A 21,672-nucleotide genomic window follows, 5' to 3' on the forward strand; every position below is an offset into this window, starting at 1 on the left:
TAAAATCCCTGGGGCTGCATCTTTTTTGGCACAAGCATATGCTGATGATTCCTTCTTTATGCCACAGAACTCTCCTCGGGAAGTTCACATGCTTATGACCACACTATCATTGTATGGATTAGCAGCGGGATTGCATGTCAATTTTGACAAATTTAAATTGCTTCCCCTGAAACAATGTGAGTGGCATTCTATGGTAGTGCATTCCAAAGATGTAGTCAGGCATTTGGGATATCCTATAGGATGGCATATCACCAAGAAGCAGCAGTTAAAATGGATCTTCCAAAGACTTCAACATAAACTGGAATATTGGAAAATCTCTACTTGGCCAGCAGTTCATGTCAGGCTCAGAATAGTACAGTCCATTGTAATGTCCTATGTTCAGTTCTTTTTGCCTTTGCTACATTAGTCCTCCAGAGATATTTCAGCCTTTATGTCTCAAGCTATGGAGCTGTTATGGAGGACAAAACCTGCTATGAAAGCATTGAGACTGGTGACGATGGAAATGGTGTGCTCTCCTAGGATGCATGGTGGACTTAATGTTCTCAATATAAGATATCATGTACTTGCAAGGAAGGCGACTATGCTCCATACTTTTTTCCGCCAACAACAGCCATGGACTTGTATGATAGCATCCATGTGTGTCAACATGAGGACATCTGCTTATGGCCATTGGACTACTGATCATTGGGAGGTTGTCATTGGGAGATTTGTAGGGAAGATACCTGGCTGTACTTTCTCTACTACTTTGATACTTGATTGGAAACAAGTACTTTCTAAGGTCAAATGGGCTCCCGATAATTGCTCGGGGACAAACTCAATGAGGAAAGAAAGTATTCATTGGAGTGCCATCTTTGACATTCCACTTGCTTTACAGGAACCTGTTCGGGCATATAATCTCATGAAATTGGGAATTAGATACATCAATGATGTGGTAGATGATCAGGGCTATGTCTTATCTTTTCCTCATGCCATTGCTTCCTATGCATTGGGAATGCATCATAGGTCGATATGGAAAAAAATTGCTGATTTGTTACTTCCTTTTCTACCTGTTCCTCCTATGGCTGGCACAGACAGGCTTATGGATTGGCAATTGCAACCCTCTGCTACATGCTCTCATCCTGTTCCTCTGCCTGCCTTGACCTTCGTCAAAGCCTACAGGCTTCTTCAGGCTGCTCCATGGATTCAGCAATATGCTAATACTCTGTGGCATATCAGGATGCCCCTCTCATGGTGGCGGAAGAATCTCCGGATATTATGGAAGTGTAAAATGCCTTTGAAACAAATACTTTTTCTTTGGAGATGCATGACAGGCACATTGTCAGTGGGAATCACACTTGCCAAATGTCACATTGCACCATCCACATGTTTATGATGTCAGGCTCCTTCAGAGACTGTCCCTCATTTGCTTTGGCACTGCCCGGGTTCTAGGAACCTCCTTGGGAGAATTTCAGATCATCTTCGGCTCCGTTTCCCGAGTCACAAATTTGGGAAACACTTTTGGTTATTTGGCAGATTTATGAGGTCCTTGTCTCAATACTCACTATTTCTCTCATGGGTGAGATATTGGGCTCTTTGGACAATCTGGAGTGAGCATAGTTTGGCATACTTGGGTCGGCAGATTCACAAGTCATATGAATCTTTCCGAGCCTCATTGCGGCAATCCTTATATGATGCCTGCCATGAGGGTGATATATATGCTTCTTGCATAGAGCTTTTCTTTCTATGTTTATGATCTTTGGGATATTCTCCATTTTGGAGACTTCCCATCTTGTAAATTTATGAGAATAGAAATACACTGCACTGGATTTTACTTTTTTAAAAAAAAGTATATATAAGTGTGTGTGTGTGTGAGAGAGAGAGAGAGAGACAGTGCATTCTTGGGGGTCATCTATCTCGGTCATGGACATTGGGTGGATCAGTTAGACAGGGCTGCCCTCTTAGTGCTCTCTTCTATGCCATTGCGACCCATCCCCTCTTAATGTATCTTGATCATCTTACAAACACAGGACAGATGACTGGTCTTAAAATCCCTAGGGCTGCATCTTTTTTGGCACAAGCATATGCTGATGATTCCTTCTTTATGCCACAGAATTCTCCCCGGGAAGTTCACATGCTTATGACCACTCTATCATTGTATGGATTGGCAGCGGGATTGCATGTCAATTTTGAGAAATCTAAATTGCTTCCCCTGAAACAATGTGACTGGCATTCTATTCTTTGGCCAGGTCAGGTGGTGCATTCCAAAGATGTAGTCAGACATTTGGGATATCATATAGGATGGCATATCACTAGGAAGCAGCAGTTAAAATGGATCTTCCAAAGACTTCAACATAAACTGGAATACTGAAAAATTTCTACTTGGCCACTTCATGTCAGGCTCAGAATAGTACAGTCCATTGTAATGTCCTATGTTCAGTTCTTTTTGCCTTTGCTACATTGGTCCTCCAGAGATATTTCAGCCTTTATGTCTCAAGCTATGGAGATGTTATGGAGGACAAAAACTGCTGTGAAAGCATTGAGACTGATGAAGATGCAAATGGTGTGCTCTCCTAGGATGCATGGTGGACTTAATATCCTCAATATAAGATATCATGTACTTGCAAGGAAGGCGACTATGCTCCATACTTTTTTCCGCCAACAACAGCCATGGACTTGTATGATAGCATCCATGTGTGTCAACATGAGGACTTCTGCTTGTGGTCATTGGACTACAGATCATTGGGAGGTTGTCATTGGGAGATTTGTAGGGAAGATACCTGGCTGTCCTTTCTCTACTGCTCTAATACTTGATTGGAAACAAGTACTTTCTAAGGTCAAATGGGCTCCTAACAATTGCTCGGGGACAAACTCAATGAGGAAAGAAAGTATTCATTGGAGTGCCATCTTTGACATTCCACTCGCTTTAGAGGAACCTGTTCGGGCATACAATCTCATGAAATTGGGAATTAGATATATACATGATGTAGTAGATAATCAGGGCTATGTCTTATCTTTTCCTCAGGCCACTGCCTCCTATACATTGGGAATGCACCATAGGTCGATATGGAAGAAAATTGCTGATTTGTTACATTCTTTTCTACCTGTTCCTCCTGTGGCTGACACAGACAGGCTTATGGATTGGCAATTGCAACCCTCTGCTACATGCTCTCATCCTGTTCCTCTACCTGCCTTGACCTCCATCAAAGCCCACAGGCTTCTTCAGGCTGCTCCATGGATTCAGCAATATGCTAATACTCTGTGGCATATCAGGAAGCCCCTCTCATGGTGACAGAAGAATCTCCAGATATTATGGAAGTGTAAAATGCCTTTGAAACAAAGACTTTTTCTTTGGAGATTCATGACAGGCACATTGTCAGTGGGAGTCACACTTGCCAAACGTCGCATTGCACCATCCACATGTTTACGATGTCAGGCTCCTTCAGAGACTATCCCTCATTTGCTTTGGCACTGCCAGTGTTCTAGGAACCTCCTCGGGAGAATTTCAGATCATCTTCGACTCTGTTTCCCGAGTCACAGATTTGGGAAACATTTCTAGCTATTTGGCAGATTTATGAGGTCTATGTCTCAATACTCACTATTTCTCTCATGGGTGAGATATTGGGCTCTTTCGACAATCTGGCTCGTTCAGAGACTGTCCTCATTTGCTTTGGCACTGCCCGGGTTCTAGGAACCTCCTTGGGAGAATTTCAGATCATCTTCGGCTCCGTTTCCCGAGTCACAGATTTGGGAAACACTTTTGGTTATTTGGCAGATTTATGAGGTCTTTGTCTCAATACTCACTATTTCTCTCATGGGTGAGATATTGTGCTCTTTGGACAATCTGGAGTGAGCATAATTTGGCATACTTGGGTCGGCAGATTCACAAGTCATATGAATCTTTCCGAGCCTCATTGCGGCAATCCTTATATGATGCCTGCCATGAGGGTGATATAGATGCTTCTTGCATAGAGCTTTTCTTATTTTGTTTCTGATCTTTGGGATACTCTCTATTTTGGAGACTTCCCATCTTGTAAATTTATGAGCATATAAATACAACACTGGATATTACCAAAAAAAAAAGTGTGTGTGAGAGAGAGAGATGTGTGCGAAGAGCGCTGCACAGGTGTGTGTGAGAAAGAGCTGCGCACAGGTGAGTGTGTGAGCGAGACGACCTGCTCCACTTATCCTATGGACTGTGAGCAGCCTGTTCGTAGCCCTTACCTCTGCTCGCGGGAGATTTCGTCACTATTTCGCCATCCTGTGTGCTGTCTAAAGCCACCTTCAGCGCCTCGTGTTTGGTTTCCTATCAGTTTCTGCCCATTCTGTCAGAGCGTTGGATTAGTAAGTTGTGTGTAAGGTAGTATTCCTGCAAGCTTTTTTGTCGCAACAGGTTCCCGTGCCCTCTTGTCCACGTCTCATGCCCTTCTGTCCAAATCCCGTGCCCAGCTGCTATAGCGTCGCTGCCCTTTTTCTGGTTTCAACCCAACCTGTCTAATTTGCATTACTGTTTGGTTACTCCCTCTCTTGCTTGGATATTGCTCCGCTTGTCTATTCATATTCAGCTTGCTATCTGCCCCGACTGAAACTTCTGTCCAGTCTGTTTATTTCGTCTTGGCCCTCATCCTCCTCTATTTCATAGCTTGTTACCTAACTGCAATTTCAGATTTCAATCTTTTTATTGAATCGACTAACTTCAATGGCAGAAACAAATAAGTATTATGTAAAGAGAGCGCTCTCTCCAGAACCCAAAAGACAATCAAGGGAGACTCTGCCCCCCATAGCCCCTTCATCTGAAGATGCTTCCTATGTGTTTGACATGTTGAATGAGGAATTTCAACAAAGTATAAGAGAATGGATGCTACCTGCTCCGGAACTCACTTACAAAATGAAGTTCGCCTTCTCTTGTGCATCCTCTGAAGAAGCTCTCTTAGACTGCAGTCATCATCTTTTTCCCAGGGAAAATACCCTCGGCTAATGATGTGGGACAATGGGTGAATTCCCTCCTCGGTGGATGCTATGTGGAAGGAGTTTATTTTGCCTCCAGAGGATTTTATGAAGTTCATCTCTTGGATGCCTTGACAAAACAAAAGATGCTGGAAATGTCCCCTTTATTTTTTGGTCGTCAAATGGTGCACATCATGCCCTGGTCTCCTAATAAGAACTATCAGAATCTCATCAAGCATCATTGCCCTGTATGGGTTGAAGTGGTTGATTTCCCAGATTACATGAGAACGGAGCTTCCTGGCTTAGCGATGACATTGGGACAAGTGATCTGTCCCCCTCGTCCCACAGGTAATAAAAATCGCTTTTGCATCTTATGGGATACTGATAGACCAACCCCTCCTTCTATCGCAGTTGAGATTGAGCGTGTTAATTTGGGGAAGAAATATTTTACTTTGAAATGGGGAATTTTTTCTGGAGCTTGTTTCTCTTGTCATAAGTTTGGGCACCTAGCTTCTGAGTGTCCCTCTATCCTTCATCCGCCTCCTCCAGCTGCCATTCCTCAGCCATCTAATAAAGGAGGTCAGAAGACTTATGTGGAAAAGACAGAAGCCAAAGGAGCAAAGCCTTTTGTTCATACAGGGAGCCTAGTCATTTCAGCTCAAAACAAGGAGAAAGGAAAGAGTAAGCTAGTGGAAAATAATTCATCTTCTCACGAGGGTTGGCAGAGTGCAAAGAAGACAGTGCCTCTTAAACAAAGACCTCTCCAATCTCGTAATTGGGATGCTTGTGCTCCTTCTCCTGGTCAACCATCTACCTCTTCGGACAGCCCCATCTCAAAGGCAAGGGTTAATGCAGTCAAGAAGGGTATTCCGCTTTGTGAAGAAGATGATCTAGTCAGGGAATTGGATTTTGAGGGTCAGCAAGACCTTGAGGCAATGGCAGAGGCCTGATTCTTCCCTTTCTTCTTTAGGACTACTCATTTCTTGTACATATTTTCATGCGTTCTTCTCTTGAATGGACAACTCTAGCAATAATTTTGTTGGCCGCACTGAAACTCGTGCTTCAGATGCACTTGGTGAAGCTCATCTTGCCCAAGGTTATAGAGATTTTGTGTTTGCTGCATTTAATGAGAAGATGGATGCTAGGGGGGATTTGAATGCTGAAAATCAATCAGGGGATGCTTCCCTTGTTGCAAGTGATACATGGTATATCGACAGTGGTGCTACTAAGCACATGACTCCTCGCCAAGAGTGGTTTGAGAGCATCACACATGTTCATGGCAGACAGGTTACATGTGCCAATGATGCTTCTCAAGACATCATCGGAGTTGGGCACATTCCTATTCAGCTTGATAATGGGAAAGTTAAGTATATCCGAGATGTTTGGTATGTTCCGTATTTGAGGCAAAATCTGATTTCAGTTTCAAACATTGCCCATGATCAACATATGTTGGTTGAATTTCAGGATAACCAATGCAGGATCAAGGATCCAAAGAAAAGATATCAGGTTGTAGCAACAGGCAAATAGGACAGCTCTAGCAGTAATTTTGTTGCCCCCACTGAAACTCGTGCTTCAGATGCACTTGGTGAAGCTCATCTTGCCCAAGGTTATAGAGATTTTGTGTTTGCTGCATTTAATGAGAAGATGGATGCTAGGGGGGATTTGAATGCTGAAAATCAATCAGGGGATGCTTCCCTTGTTGCAAGTGATACATGGTATATCGACAGTGGTGCTACTAAGCACATGACTCCTCGCCAAGAGTGGTTTGAGAGCATCACACATGTTCATGGCAGACAGGTTACATGTGCTAATGATGCTTCTCAAGACATCATCGGAGTTGGGCACATTCCTATTCAGCTTGATAATGGGAAAGTTAAGTATATCCGAGATGTTTGGTATGTTCCGTATTTGAGGCAAAATCTGATTTCAGTTTCAAACATTGCCCATGATCAACATATGTTGGTCGAATTTCAGGATAACCAATGCAGGATCAAGGATCCAAAGAAAAGGTATGAGGTTGTAGCAACAGGCACACAGGACAAAGGCTTATACAAGCTTGATGCTCAGCCTTATGATAAGAAGGTATTGGCTGTAGCAAACACTTCCCAAGCTGATTTATGGCATCCCAGGTTTGGACATGTCCATCACAGGCCATTGTCCTACTTGTACAACAACAATATGACTCAGGGAATGCCAAAATTACAGCAACCGGCAAATGAAGTGTGTGAGGGGTGTGCACTTGGCAAATTGCATCGCTTGCCATTCAGTAAACAAGGCAAGAATTGGGTCAAGGCAACCAGATGTTGCAGATAGTGCACAGTGATGTATGTGGCCCCATGACTATTCCCACGCATAGAGGAGCAAGGTACTTTGTGACCTTTATAGATGATTTCTCCAGGTTCACATGGCTTTTTCTCATGAAGGAAAAAGCTGAGGTGTTCTATTGGTTTCAGGAGTTCAAAGCTATGGCTGAGAACCAAACCAATTCTAGAATTGGAATACTCAACTCGGATAGAGGGGGAGAGTACATGTCACATGCATTCCATGGATTTTTGAAGCAGCATGGGATTAAACATCACTGGACATGGAAGAATCGTACTCTCATGGAAATGACGAGATGCATGCTGAAATTCAAGAGAGTCTCAAAGGCTTTTTGTGGAGAAGCAGTTGTGACAGCCATTTATATTCAGAACAGATGCCCTACCAAAGCTTTGGTTAATGTGACTCCATTTGAGGCTTTGTAGGGCTCTTTAAGCCAAAGGTTAGTCATTTCAGAATTTTGGGCTCAGTGGCATTATCAACGTCGTGAGGCCGCTAAAGATGTTGATGCAGCTCCGAGTGGTACAACAGAAAAATCTATTCCACGTTGGCAAGGTTGACCATTCAAGATGCTAAGGATCAACCTACTTTGGGAAAAACCAGGGCAAGCACTCAGAATAATAAGAAAAAGGTCAATTTTGCTTTGATGACATCATTGATGGAAGCTGAAAATCAGCCTCAGAGCTTCAAGGATGCTCAACATAATCCGGCATGGCAGAAAGCTATGGAAGCTGAGATTAAATCTATTGAGAAGAATGCCACAAGGGACTTGGTTGATGCATGCATTGGGAAAAATGTGGTTGGCACGAAATGGATTTATAAGGTGAAATACCATTCAGATGGCACAGTTGAGAAATACAAAGCCCGTTTGGTTTCCAAGGGGTATGCACAAGAGGAGGGGATAGATTATGAGGAGACATTTTCTCTAGTGGCCAAGATAACCACCATTCGTTCTGTCATCTCTCTTGCTGCGTTTTATGGTTGGTCAGTGTACCAGATGGATGTCAAGACCACTTTCCTCAATGGAGATCTTAAAGAGGAGGTCTATGTACATCAGGCGTAAGGTTTTGAGGTGAAGGGACAAGAGCACAAGGTATGCAAGCTCAGGAAGGCTCTATATGGACTGAAGCAAGCACCTCGTGTGTGGTATCAGAAGATACATCAGTTTTTGATGTCCCAGGGCTTCGTAAACACTCATATAGAGCCAAATCTGTATGTTCTGCTGCAAAATTCAGAATTGGTCATGTTGGTACTATATGTGGATGACATTATACTCACTGGCAGTGATTTGCAGCAAATTACAGGAGTGCAGTCCGCTTTATGTCACAACTTTGATATGATAGATTTGGGCCTATTGCACTATTGTCTTGGCATTGAGTTTTGGTAGAACCATGATGGGATTTTTATGTCACAGACAAATTATTCGAAGGGGTTGTTGCAGAAATTTAAAATGGAGAATTGTAAGCCTATGGCCACTCCATTGGAAAAGGGACTCAAGCTGAGTAAGCATGATCAGTACCCTCCAGGAAGGACCACTCCATCCTATCGTAGGCCTTCTGGAAATCCAAGAGGAGGATGGCCAATGGCTGTGACTCCTCCCTGGATCAATCCACTGCCTCCCATAATGTGAAGTGTTGTCCAGGATGCTGCGCTCCTCCTGGACGAACCCGGTCTGTGTGTCATGAATGATGTCAATAAGATGGGGCGGTAACCGCAAACTCAAGACCTTGGCGAGGATCTTGTATGCAGTATCAAGCAAACTGATCGGTCTCCATTGCCAGATATCTAACCTATCTCCTCCTTTCGGGATCAAACAAATCCACCCCCTACTCAGGGGTTGAGGGAGGGAGCCCGTGTCAAAAATCTCCTGGCAAGCTAGTCAGAAAGGGGTGGAGATGATCTCCCAGAAGTTATGAAAGAAGGCCGGAGTCAAGCTATTGGGCATTTTGGAGTCTATGGAAGGACATAAATCATAGAGTCTTTAGTGATCCTACTTTTTCAAATTTTCCTTTCTTTAGGCACTTTCTGTAGCAATCTTTCTATGATTGCTTGCAAACTAAGTCCATAGATCATGATATCTATCTGTTGAGATCTTCTCGGGATATCCCATTTTGGGATAGTGACTCTATATTATAAAGATACAAAATTTTCAAAAGGAAAAAGTGTGTGTGTGTGTGTGTAATTCCGAAATCAAAGATTTCACCCCAAAAAAAAAAAAAGTGTGTAATTCCAGCTTCCAGCTTATATTAAGAAGAATCACAAGGGCAAAAAACAGGTGGCTTTTATTGATGTTGCAGTTTCTTCACTGCATCAATTTTTACAAAGCAACAATCTAAAACTAGAGGATGTTGTGTTTGATCCTCCTCCAGTTTGATCTTGTAACCTTTTACTTGGCTACCTCATGACTTTTGCTCTGAGGCTTTACTTGTAAATTTTTCCTTTGTACTTATTGGTGGGTTTTAACCTCTTTTTGGGGTTTCCCACGTAAAAATATAAGATTTCACTAAAAAAGTGTGTGTGTATAATTCCTCTTCGGCAACAGGTGTTTCTGTGGCATGTTTTATTGGGAGTCTTTCCAACTGGGCAGTTTTTTGCACAACGCCGTGTTGCTCCACCACTTTTTCGCCAATGTTTGGCTCCTAGGGAAACAGTGTCTCATCTCTTTTGGCACTGTTCTCATACATGTGATTTCTTGGCATTATTGGGTCAAACTTTATGCGTCAAATTTTCAGGCTTTACTTTTGGCAAGTACTTTTGGCTGTTTGAGATACATCCCCCTCGACATCAGTTTGTTTTTTTCTTTATTTGGGTTCGAGATTGGGCGCTTTGTACTCTGTGGAAGGATAGAAATCATAGAGTTTTTGGTGACCCCACTTTCTCAGCTTACTCTTTCTTCAGGCACTCTTTGCAACAATCGTTTTATGATTGTTTGCAAACAGGGTCTCTAGATCAGGATGTATATTTGTCATATATTGTCATCTTTGCTTGATGTATTTTGAGCATATCTGCTTTGGGATGCTCATCTTGTAATATAAAAGCAACAATATTTTCACCAAAAAAGAAAAGAAAAGTGTGTGTATAATTCCACACTTGGGTTTTATTTTGTCACTGTAAATAATGTTGATATGGGAAGTGCTTTCTACAAGCTTAAGTGGGGTTTGTTTGCAGGCACTTGTTTTGAATGTAAGAAATTTGGGCATATGGCTTCACAATGTCCTTGGGTTCGCAAAAAATGCCACAGGAAGTAGTACTATGCCTACTCAGATGCAAGACTAGGATACTAATGGGACTTCTGTGATGAAAAACAAAGGTAATAGATAAGAGTATGTTGCCCAAGATAAAGGCAAAGCACCGATTGTTACTAATGGGAATGCTCTTAGTTCACTGCCTTCCACTTCTCAATCTAAAGGGAAAGGAAAGACATTACAAGAAGTTTGGCAGACTGCGCGAAAAATTGTTACAGCCAGAAGACCATTACCTCCATGCACATGGAATGGTACATCTACTAATGGTCACACCCCTTAAGAAAATTCGGGGGTTGGCATTACTTGGGCTGCTGTAACAGCCAGTCGTACCCTTTCCCAGAAGAGGATATTCTGGGTTTGTTGTCCTCTCAGCAGGTGCCTATGTCACCTCAGGGTAGAGGCCTTGATCCTGAGGTAGAAAAACGCAGACTTGATATGTTTTTGCCTCAGCTGTACATACATTATTAATATGCTGTCACATATTAAATGTTTGACACCAAATCAATCTTGTTATCCTGGTTAGGTTGAGCTAGTATAGCACCTACGGAGAGAGCTGCTGCTCCTCCCCGTGAAGCCTCCTGCCCCCTCTGTCAGCCCCTCCCTCACCCTCCTCCTCCTCTCCCTCGCTGCCTTCTCGTCTCCCTCGCTGCCCCCTCCCCTCGCTGCCCTCTCCCTCCCTCCCCTCCCTGCCCTCTCCCTCCCCTGCCTGCTGCCCCTGCCTTCCCTGCCCCCTCCTTGTCCCCTGCCCCCCTCCCTCCCTCTCCCCTGACCCTTTCCCTCGCTGCCCTCCCTGCCCCCTCCCCTCACTGCCCTCTCCCTCCCTCCCCTTGCTGCCCCCTCCCTTTGCTGCCCTCTCCCTCCCCCGCCTGCTGCCCCTGCCTTCCCCGCCCCCTTCTTCTCCCCTGCCCCCCTCCCTCCCTCTCCCCCGCCCCCTTCTTTACCCCCGCCCCTCTCCTCCCCCCCCGCCCCCTCCCTCCCCCTCCCCCGCCCCCTCCTTTCCCCTCACCCGCTCCCCTCTCCCCCCCCGCTTGCTGCCCCTGCCCTCCCCGCCCCTCCCCTCCCCCCCCCACTCCCTCCCTCCCCCTCCCCCGCCCCCTCCTTTCCCCTCTCCCCCCCTGCGTGCTGCCCCTACTCTCCCCACCCCCCTCCTCCCCCCCCCCTCCCCCTCCTTCACCTCACCCTTCCTAACCAGCCCCCTCCCTCCCTCTACCCTGCCCTCCTTCCCCTTCCCCGCCAGCCCCCTCCCTCCCTTCCTATCCCGCCCCCTCCTTTCCCTTCTTCTCCCCTGCCCTCCCTCTCCCTCCCCGCTCCCTCCCTTCCTAACTTCTCCCCCCCCGCATCCCCCCCCCGGCTCCTCTCCTCCTTCCCTCTCCTGTTCTCCTTCTTCTTGCGCCCGTGTTCTAGGGCGTCATGGGCAGTAGTTTCACGGACGGAGCTTTTTTAGTGTTTGAATCGGCCCTTTCACTTCGATTGGCGAATGGATCCCCACTCATCCAATCTTCGTCCACCTCCACCGGCTGCGAGAACTGTCATTTTCTCAGAAGATGAGTTGCAGCAGCTCAAGAAAGATGTGGAACTAGAAGGCTCCACATCACTTTTCGCCCGCATCTTTAAGTCACACCCTTCCAGATCACAGGCCAGAGACTGGATGCTGGTGGCATTACCAGGAGATCTCGCCCCACACCTCAGGGATATTCGACTTCTGGGACGTGGATTCTTCCAAGTGATTTTCGACTCACACGAGTCCATAGCCCTTGTTCTCAAAGCTAATCCCTTGGCTTTGGATTCGAGGAGGATATTTCTTTTACCTTACACCTTGGGCTTTGATCCGGTCGAGGAGGACAAGTAGGTCACATCACTGTTTATTAGATTTCCCGGTCTTCCTCAGGTCTACTATCGACTGTTTGCCACTATTGGAGCCACATTCAGAGTGGTCACTAAGATCCCCGCCCTTCCTGGCATGCCCTCTTCCTCGGTAGAGGCAGTCAGTGTAGACGGGGTGCCTCGTGTTAGGGTCATTGTCTCTGACCCTAACATCTCAGATGACCACATCATGCTTCAGCGTCCAGACGACTCTCTCTTTCGACAGAGAGTCAAGATTTCAGGTAGACAGGACCAGTGCAGGATTTTCAGGACCCTTGGGCACTTTGCTAGAGACTGCCCAAGGAAGAGAAAAAGACCCAAGAGGTCTTCTGGTGCGGCTCCTTCATGTACTACCCCGACTACACCTCCCCACAGAACCTTGTACCATGCACTCAAGGATCACCAGGAGCAGCAGGGCGCCCTACTTCGCACACCCTAGGACCACCAGGGGCAGCACAGCACCCAATGCCCGTAGCACACCCAGTACCACAGTGGAGAGCTATCAGAGCCGCTCCCTTACCTAAGGAGGAGACCTCTGATTCTGTTCAGACAGATGCCTTCCAGACTCCAGAGGTGGATGCTGTTGCAGCCCCAAACACTACAGTTCCACATCAGGAGGGCCCTTTAGTTGCACCAGCCCCAATCACCCTGGTTGCTGACCACGAGGGGGCTACATGCACTTTTTCCTCGCAGATTGTTCCTGCCACTGTCAGGATAACCGAGAAAGTGCAAGCACAGATGAGGACTCCAGATTCCTCTTTAGCCCAACCACAGGCCTCCTCAGCACCCAGCTCCAGTTCTGCTGATAGAGGCCTGGCAAGTCCTTCTCCTGCATCTTCTAGGAGTGCAGGTCTTCTTCGCACTCCTCAGCCAGACTTGCTTATCAGGAACTCTTTTTCGGCACTTGCGAACTCGGCGACTTTCATGGATTATGAGGAGTTTGTGCCCTCCACCTTAGGGGTCCCGATCATGGGGATTCCTTTTGATAGGGCCTCCCCTTTAGCACTGGGGTTTCCACCTCAGATCATTTTTCAGTGGTATTGCAGATCCTTGAGCCCCATCGGAGAGGACGTTTAGCTAGTGTAAGGATTTCGGATGCTTTTTATGCAGAGGAGCACCTCACGGAGGATATTTTACAGGTTTGGGTTTTTCACATACAGGGTGGAGTTGTCTGCCCATCTCAGGTAGCTACAGCCTTATCCGGAATTAGTGACTATTATCATACAAACGTTGTTTCCAGGAGACGTGAGATTCTCAGACGTGAGATTGGTATACGCCAACAGTTAGCGTCCCTTGAGAGGGAAGAGCAGAAGAGGCCCACAGATGCTTGGATTCTTGCTGCAGCAAGGGCTCATTTGCAGACATTTTTGGATCAGAGAGCAGACTATGCCTTTCATGCACGGGAATCCTTTTGGATTCAGATGGGTGACAGGGTCAACAAACACTTTTTCTCTACTCATGGGCCCAGACATAGTAGAGATAGTGTCTCGCAACTTGTTGACTCAGACGGGGTGTTACGGTCAGATCCTAATGCTGTGATGCGTGTAGCTTTAGATTATTTTGCATCCCTTCTTACTGCAGATCCGGGCACACAGGCTATAGATGATGCCAGAGAGATTATTTGGCAGTGTATCCCTGTACTTTTGTATCCCTGTACTGGTAAAGGATAAGATGTATATTTCTCTGGATGCACCTTTCACCAATGCAGAATTCAAGACTGCATTACTTGCCCTTCACAAGGGCAAGTGCCCAGGTTTGCGGATGGACTTACCCCTTCATTTTTTATTACTTTTTGGGAGCTGATTGGTGATCACATTACATCAGCCCTGCAGGGCCTGTAGGACTCTAGTGAGATGCCGGACTCACTTACAGATGGTCTCATTCATCTCATCTTAAAGGGGGTAATAGGAATCTAGTGTCTCAATGGAGACCCATCACTCTATTGGGCACTTTTTACAAGATTCTGGCAAAAGCCATCAGTCTACGGCTATAGATTTTTCTTTCAGATTTGGTTCATGACACGCAGACAAGGTTTGTGCATGGCAGAAGTTTTTTTTCTAATATTTTCTCATTTTGGGAGGCCTCAGAATGGGCCATGCAGAGCCACCAGAGATTGGCCATTCTACTCTTGGACTTTGAGAAAGCTGACGACAGAGTGAACTGGGATTTTTTATAGGGTACTCTATCTTGCCTTGGTTTTTCAGATGAGAGGAGTATCCTCTCTCTACAGATCAGCCCATAGCTAGGTGCTCATTGGGGGGGTAAGAGGGGATAGATTTCAGATTTCCAGATCAGTCCGCCAGGGATGTCCTCTTGCTCCTTTTCTTTTTCTGTTTGTGGCGGAAGCTATGAGTATCTACCTTAGATCTCAAGCTGATATTGCTGAGGCTTCCTATCCGCCGAGAAGAAGATCTCCTGCATAGTGAGCTGGCAGATGACACGGCTGTTTTTTTGGATGCCACCCCTAGGACACTAACTTCCTTCCAGACAGCCTTGAATTTATTTTGCACGGCTGCAGGTGCACACATTAATTGGCATAAATCCAATGGTTCTTGGATTTGTGATTATGACACCCCGGATTGGGGTAATGATATTGCCTTCACTTGGGTACAGAGGGGCGTCTCCGTCAGATATTTGGGCTGCCAAGTGGGGGTGGGCATCTCTCCCTCTCAACAGTTTGCTCCGGTGTTGGAGAGCATCAAAAGAAAGCTCCTTTTCTGGAGCTCAGCCAAACTTGACTTGGCTTCCAGGGTGGTGGTGGTTAACCAGGTTCTTCTAGCCACAACATGGTTTGTATGCTCTTGTTGGTGCCACTCTAGGGATTGTATCACTCAGCTTAAGAGGCCCGTACGAAACTTTTTATGGAGTGGTCTAGATGGCACAGCTGATGTTACAGCCAGGGTGGGTTGGGAGACCTTGATTCTTCCTACAAGAGAAGGGGTTTTGAATATCATCGACCCGGATCTACAGTGCAGATCCTTACTCTGCAAGGTCATTGTGAGAGGACTTATGCCAGGGCAAGAGCCTTGGAAGGATTTCTTTATCAGATGTGTACAGTCTCGCACGCCCTCTTCAGGAGAGGATTGGACACACAGTACCAGATGGATTTTCACCACAGCCCACCTCAGTTCTCCCTCTTCCCCTTTTATGGTAGCTATCTTGAAAGCATGGGCCAGCTTCAGGAGTACACTTCGCAGGATTCCCCCTTCTGCCCGTGAAGAGATTGAAAGGCAACCTATCATGTGGAATGTTTTGGATGAGCATGGCAGACCACTTGGAGCTTCTCCTTACATGCAGTGGCCAAGATGGGAGAGGGGCCCTGCATCTACCGTGGAAGCATGGAAAGGATTCAGAAAGCTTCCTGTAGACCGACAGGCCCAAATGGTTCTTAATCTCAGAGGAAGTGCAGGGAGAGTCCAGCAGATTGATGTAGTCTTGCCCTTGGATTGGGTGGACACAGATGACATGCCTATTACTTGCTCCACCTGGATGGGGGCATTTTCCAGATTGGGAGTTTCTTTACAGGTGATTGCTTTTCATGACACACATGAGGATGCCTTAGTCTTTGATGTTTCTTCGGGGGGCAGGCTGTCCAGATCCACAGACGATATCTTGTTGGAGGTATCGTTTCAGCCAGTCAGGATACTGGGCTTCATGGAGCATGGCACTCTTTCATAGTGGTATTTGGATCTTGACCCGCTTCTCATCGCCCTGGGCTCGGGCTCATGGAGGCTATGGCTCTATGGAGGTGTCCTAATTAAGTTTTTGCAGTGGGACCCTAGGGAATGAGAATGGATAGATGAAGGGCACCGAGAGAAGGGCATCCCCTTCTTTCATTACACGGTCAATGCCAGGAAATTCCAGCTCAGCTGTAGGGGTTGGAGGCCTACCAGAGCTCCTCATTGGGAGAACTTTCAGATTTCTGCTGGCTTGCAGAAAATTTTTTGGTAGAGGCTCTGGAAATCCCACCGGAATAGAAAATCACTCTCTTCTTTTGGCTTTCTATTCATGGTGGGATAGCGATCCAGGTTCGGAGCTGACCCTTCTTGCCCTCGTTGCCTTTCTGCTTTGGAGACAATACAGCACTGCCTTTGGAATTCCAGACAGTCGAGAATCATATGGAAGGGGATGGCAAGACTTCTTAGCACTTTTGTTTGCCTACCTTTCTACATGACCTGGGGATCAGCGGCTTGGCTCTCTCTTTTAGGGCCTTGTGGAGTCGTGCTCTCTAGAGGATGTTCCGGCCACTCTCTTCAGGGCTGCACATTCCTCGGTTGTCTCTCCATGGGAGGTCTTCGCTAGCATTGCAGCATGGCACATTTGGAGAGCCAGATGCCCATGCAGGGATCATCTGGAGCAGCCTCCTCCAGGAGAGTTGCTTTTCTCAGAGATTGGAGAGACTCTCCCTTCTTTGATGAGACTTCTATAGGGTTAAGTTGTTATTTTCAGCCTCAGCTATGGTTTCTTTCTACCTCATTCCTCTGAGGTGTTTTTATTACATGCTGAGCATGTTGTATTTTCGCACAGAGCTTGCTCTAGCGAGTTTATTTCTTACTTAATAGAAGTCTGTTTTTTGCAAAAGAAAGAAAGAAAAGTCTTGACACTTAAGGTACAGGGTTTGTGTGATACTAGGAAATGGAAGTTAGTTTGGATGTATGTCAACAACTTGCAGCCTGATATTGTGGCTCTACAAGAGCACAATCAGCATATGTATGCAAGACAGCATGGTCATTTTCATGGCTATGATATCTTTTATGCTGGGCAGCTTTCTTTTTCAGGAGTGGCCATTCCGGTGAGACATGATCTTCAGCTAACTATGGTCTTCAATGATATTCATGGAAGGTGGATTGTTATGCAGTGTCTTGCTCAGAGAGAGATCTTCAAATTTGCCTATCTTTATGCCCCGCAATCATCTCGTGGTAGAGGTATGATATGGGGGGATATGCAGTGTTATCCCTAGCATCATCATGCTTTTTATAATGCTCGTCAATAGGGTGATAACACATTTGGTCGAACTCATATGTTGGATTTTGAAAGGGATCAATGGTCTCAGCTCTTGCTCTAGCTCAAATTGACTGATCTCTAGAAGGAATCGCAAAGAAGGCTGCTCATCGTAAACAATAGTTTTCTCCAGCATGATGCTTACAAGGAAATGGTTTACGATGCAGTTCAACCTCTTTCACATCAGAGTCTCATTGATATAGATTATGCCTAGGCTGCCTTTGTTGCTAGAATGCAATCTGTCATTAGGGACTATGGCAAGAATTATATAAAGACTTTGAGGGAAAATGTTGTTTGGTCAGAATAGACTTGTCAATCTTTAAGTGAGCTTAGTCATTTTTGGTCTCTCTGTACAAAAGAAAGCACATCTCTATGTTAGGCTAGATATTGTCTACAAAGTAACGATCACCGCAGAATATCTAAATGGGAGACAAGAGCAAGACAAAGAGCTTTCCTGGATAAAGCTTCTTCATCCAAAGAAATTTTTAGAAGCTTACAGTACAAGAGGCAATCTTCAAACATCCGCCGTGTTCTTATGCCTAATGGGGTTTGGACTTCTTCCAGAGCACAACTTGCTGGAGCACGTGTTGCTCATTTTTAAAGAAAATTTGGGCTTGCACATCTCCCTTCACAAGAGGCTCTTACAACAAGGAGCAAACTCCTTCAGTATGCCTTTCCTATTATTACTCCTGCACAGGCTATGGAGCTAGAAGGGCTTTTTACTAAAAGGGAATTATTTGATGCAATAAAATCCAGTGGTAGATGGAAATCTCTAGGATGGGATGGTCTTACAATTGAGTTCTTTCTTGCCTACTGGAATATTCTAAAGTCACCTCTCATATCATGATCAATTCTGCTAGGGAAAATCAGAGTCTACTGTATTTTTGGAAAAAAGGGATCGTAAAACTTCTTCCCAAGAAGCATATATGTGAATCCCTGGCTGATTGGAGGCCTATCACTCTTTTGCATGTTATTTACAAGATCATCACTAAAATGGTGGTTGATCTCATCAAAGGGTATCTCCATGATGGCCTTCATCCTACACAATATGGTTTTGTTCCTCAATGGCATATCACAGATAATATTGTAAATGCATATGTTAGTATAGAATATGACAAATATACACAATAGAATGTTTTATTATTGAAGGTTGACATTGCTAAGGCTTTTGACACAATCCAATGAGATTTAATCTCGCAAACTATGCACGCATTGGGTTTTGGTCACAAATTGCAGCATCTTATTTATTGGCTCTACAGTGACAGTCAAGCTACCTGCATACTGTCTGGAGATGATTGCTCAAGCCTATGCTGATGATTCATTTTTCACTCCTCAGAATAATGAGCAGGATCTATCATTCCTAATGCATGCATTATCTCTCTATGGTTTGGTTGTTGGTCTTCATGTTAATTTTCAGAAATCTAATTTGCTACCTCTGCGAGCAAATCCTTCCACATAATGACACGTTCACCTCTAATGTTGGAGGCATACAGGTTAAGGAAACCAACCTTACGCTCTCCAATCAAGAGAATAATCCATTGAGCTCTAGAGGGAATAATGACTCCGTGTCCAACAACCAAGGGGAGAACCGACTGTGAAATTGAAATAGAAGTGCCCCTACTGGTGCCCAAGGCAGGCGACCAAAAAGTATGGCCGGAAAGCAACTTGCCTAACTTGGCACAATCTCTAGAATCCAGTTTGTGCTCCTGAATAAATAAGATATCAATGGAACCCCCAGTAACACCTGGATGAAGCTGATCTCGGATCAGCTGTCTACGGCGGGAATGTGGGATGCCACCTAGGCCCTGTATGTTCCAACTAATAATACTCATAGATGGGAGGATGTAGAGTGGAACACCTTACCCGACCTAGTGGCAGAAACAAACCCCTGAACGGGGGAAGACCTCCTGCTCGAGGAGCGAGAATCCAACCAAGTGGCGGAAAATCAACAGGGGAAAACAACCTGCCGCCTGAAGAAGAAGCCCTGTCAACAGGAAACCCAATCACTGGCTTACCAAAAGTAGAGGGCACAAACTCCTCCTCTGGGAAATCTGAAGCATCTGCCAGGGCTGAAAATGAGTTCCTGTGAAGCAATCCAAACACCGGAGTGCGAAGGATCCCTTCTGAGAGAAGAGGATCAATAGTGCAAAGCATCCCATTTTCCCTATCTAAGGGAGGAAGTGAGGACTACTCTCGATCCTGTGTCTGCCCAGCCGCGGAGACCTCTATTGCCTCAAGGAGAGTATCTGGCACCACTGGTTCTAGGGGAGAAGCTGCAACCGGGGAGGAGGTCGAAGCTTCAGCGTCTCGGACTGTGCGAGGTGAGATTGGAGGGACAGCCCCAGGTGAAGCAGAGTCCACTAGTGTACCCTCGTGAACAAAAGGAGGGATCTGCACACGAACTGGAACCACTGGAATGCATCGGGTGCCCCTGAGGCAGAAGGTCGTGAGGCAACTGAGGTAGAAGGTGGCGGTATCAAAGGAGCGCTCCGTGGAGGAGCACTCTGGCGAGCAGGAGCTAAACCACCATCCTGAGGAGGACCACCATGTGGAGGTCGAGGAGCAGGTGCTGGACCTGTACCACCCCCCCTGTCGAAGTCGAGGAGTAGGTGCTGGACTTGTACCACCACCATCCTGAGGAGGACTACCATGCAGAGTTCGAGGAGCAGGTGTAGGACCTGTACCACCCCCCTGTCGAGGCCGAGGAGCAAGTGTTGGACTTATACCACCCCCTTGTCGAGGCCATGGGGCGGTAGCTATATCAAAGGACTTCTTGGGCCTTTTCTTCTTCGTGGGGCAATCCCTGGCAAAGTGTCCAATGGTCCTGGCATATCCTGCACTGGTCCTGCCTACCTGTAATCTCTACTCTTTGGCGAAGAAAGGAACCATCCGGGCGCTAGATCATAAGATGGTCCAAGGTGAGGTTAGGATCCTTACAGAGGACCCTAACTCTAGGTACCCCATCAGCCTTGGTTGCCTCTACTGGAGTCAATGGCAACCCAAGGAGGAGTGGGATCTCAGCAACCGCACCAAAATGCTCCCCAATAATAGAAAGAAGTCGATGGTAAACCTGGGGAAGCCCGGGAAATCTGACGAAGAGCGAAAATATTTTCTTATCTGCCTCCACTGGGTGGAAACCAATATCAAAGGCGTCAAAGAAGATCTTCTTGTGTCCCAGGTGTGAAAACTCAGCTTTGAGCACAGTGCTCTCAGCCTCTGGAGTGTCAAAAACAACTTGGAAAAAACCTTGTCCCAGAAGACGAACATCTAACAATCGTGGAGTGAGGTTTGGGGGGAGAGCCGCAAGCATCCAGTCTCTGGCTTGGGATCTGGAAGGGTGAGACCCGAAGATGTGTGCTAGCAACAAGCTCTACGTCCTTCTTGAGCTGCTGCAACTAGTCTTTAGAAAAAGTAATAGTTTTCACGGCTGGTGGAGGTGGAGTAGGATTGGCTGACAGAGTATCCATCGCCAATCGAGGTGAGGAGGTCAACTCTGACATTTTTGGGGCTCCTTCCTCTCCAAAAAAAAGCTGCGGGAGAAGGAAGAGGGAGAAGACAGGAAGAAGGAAAAAAGGCAGGGGTAGGAGCGGGGTAGAAGGAGATATTGGGCACTTTTGACTCTATGGAAGGAAAAAAGTCATAGAGTTTTTGGTGATCTAATTTTTTCAATTTACTCTGTTTTGAGGCGCTCTTTGCAACAATATTTTTATGATTGCTTGAAAACAGAGTCTATAGATCATGGTGTATACTTGTCATATATTGCGATCTTTTCTTGATGTATTTGGGCACATCCCACTTTGGGATAGTGACTCTGTAATATAATGCAACAAACTTTTCCACCCAAAAAAGAAAGAAAGTATGTATGTATGTAGAGAGAGAGAGAGAGAGAGAGAAAGAAAGAAAGAAAGAAAGAAATTTTATTAAAGGTCCACGGAAGGCCATACATGGCCTATGGGACACAAAATCATCCGAAAGGAAAATACATCATCAACGATGCGCCAACTAGGTGGCCTCATCGTAATACCGCTAAGATGCCAAAAATGGCTACAAAAATCCTAGATACAAAATGAAATGAAATAGAGTACCAAAATTGCCTAGATACAAAATGTAAAATATGGAATATGAGGAACATCGTCTTCCCTAAGGGGTCTGTGATCCAAAGAAATGATGGAAGTCATGGCCATCGACCATGCCTCCTGCCATGAGTGTGAAGATCTGGGCAAGTGTCAAATGGGCTGCTGGCGGTGCCAAGTCTCCATGGAGCAATCTCCTCCGAAAATCTGCCATCATCCTCCGTCGTCTAGAAATAAAGCGACGGGTA

At 45.8% G+C, this 21,672-nt stretch overlaps 1 protein-coding gene across 3 annotated transcripts in view; it reads left to right on the forward strand.

Moving 5' to 3' along the window:
• The window catches only part of LOC147884641 (uncharacterized), a 186,348-nt gene that overhangs the window by 57,798 nt on the left and 106,878 nt on the right, over window positions 1-21,672 (forward strand). The gene's annotated exons all lie outside the window — the stretch shown is intronic.

The sequence above is a fragment of the Dipteris shenzhenensis genome, chromosome 26 (assembly GCF_047967505.1).
Source record: "Dipteris shenzhenensis isolate YYH24624 ecotype China chromosome 26, Dip_SZ_1.0, whole genome shotgun sequence".
In the NCBI taxonomy this organism is placed as follows: Eukaryota; Viridiplantae; Streptophyta; class Polypodiopsida; order Gleicheniales; family Dipteridaceae; genus Dipteris; species Dipteris shenzhenensis.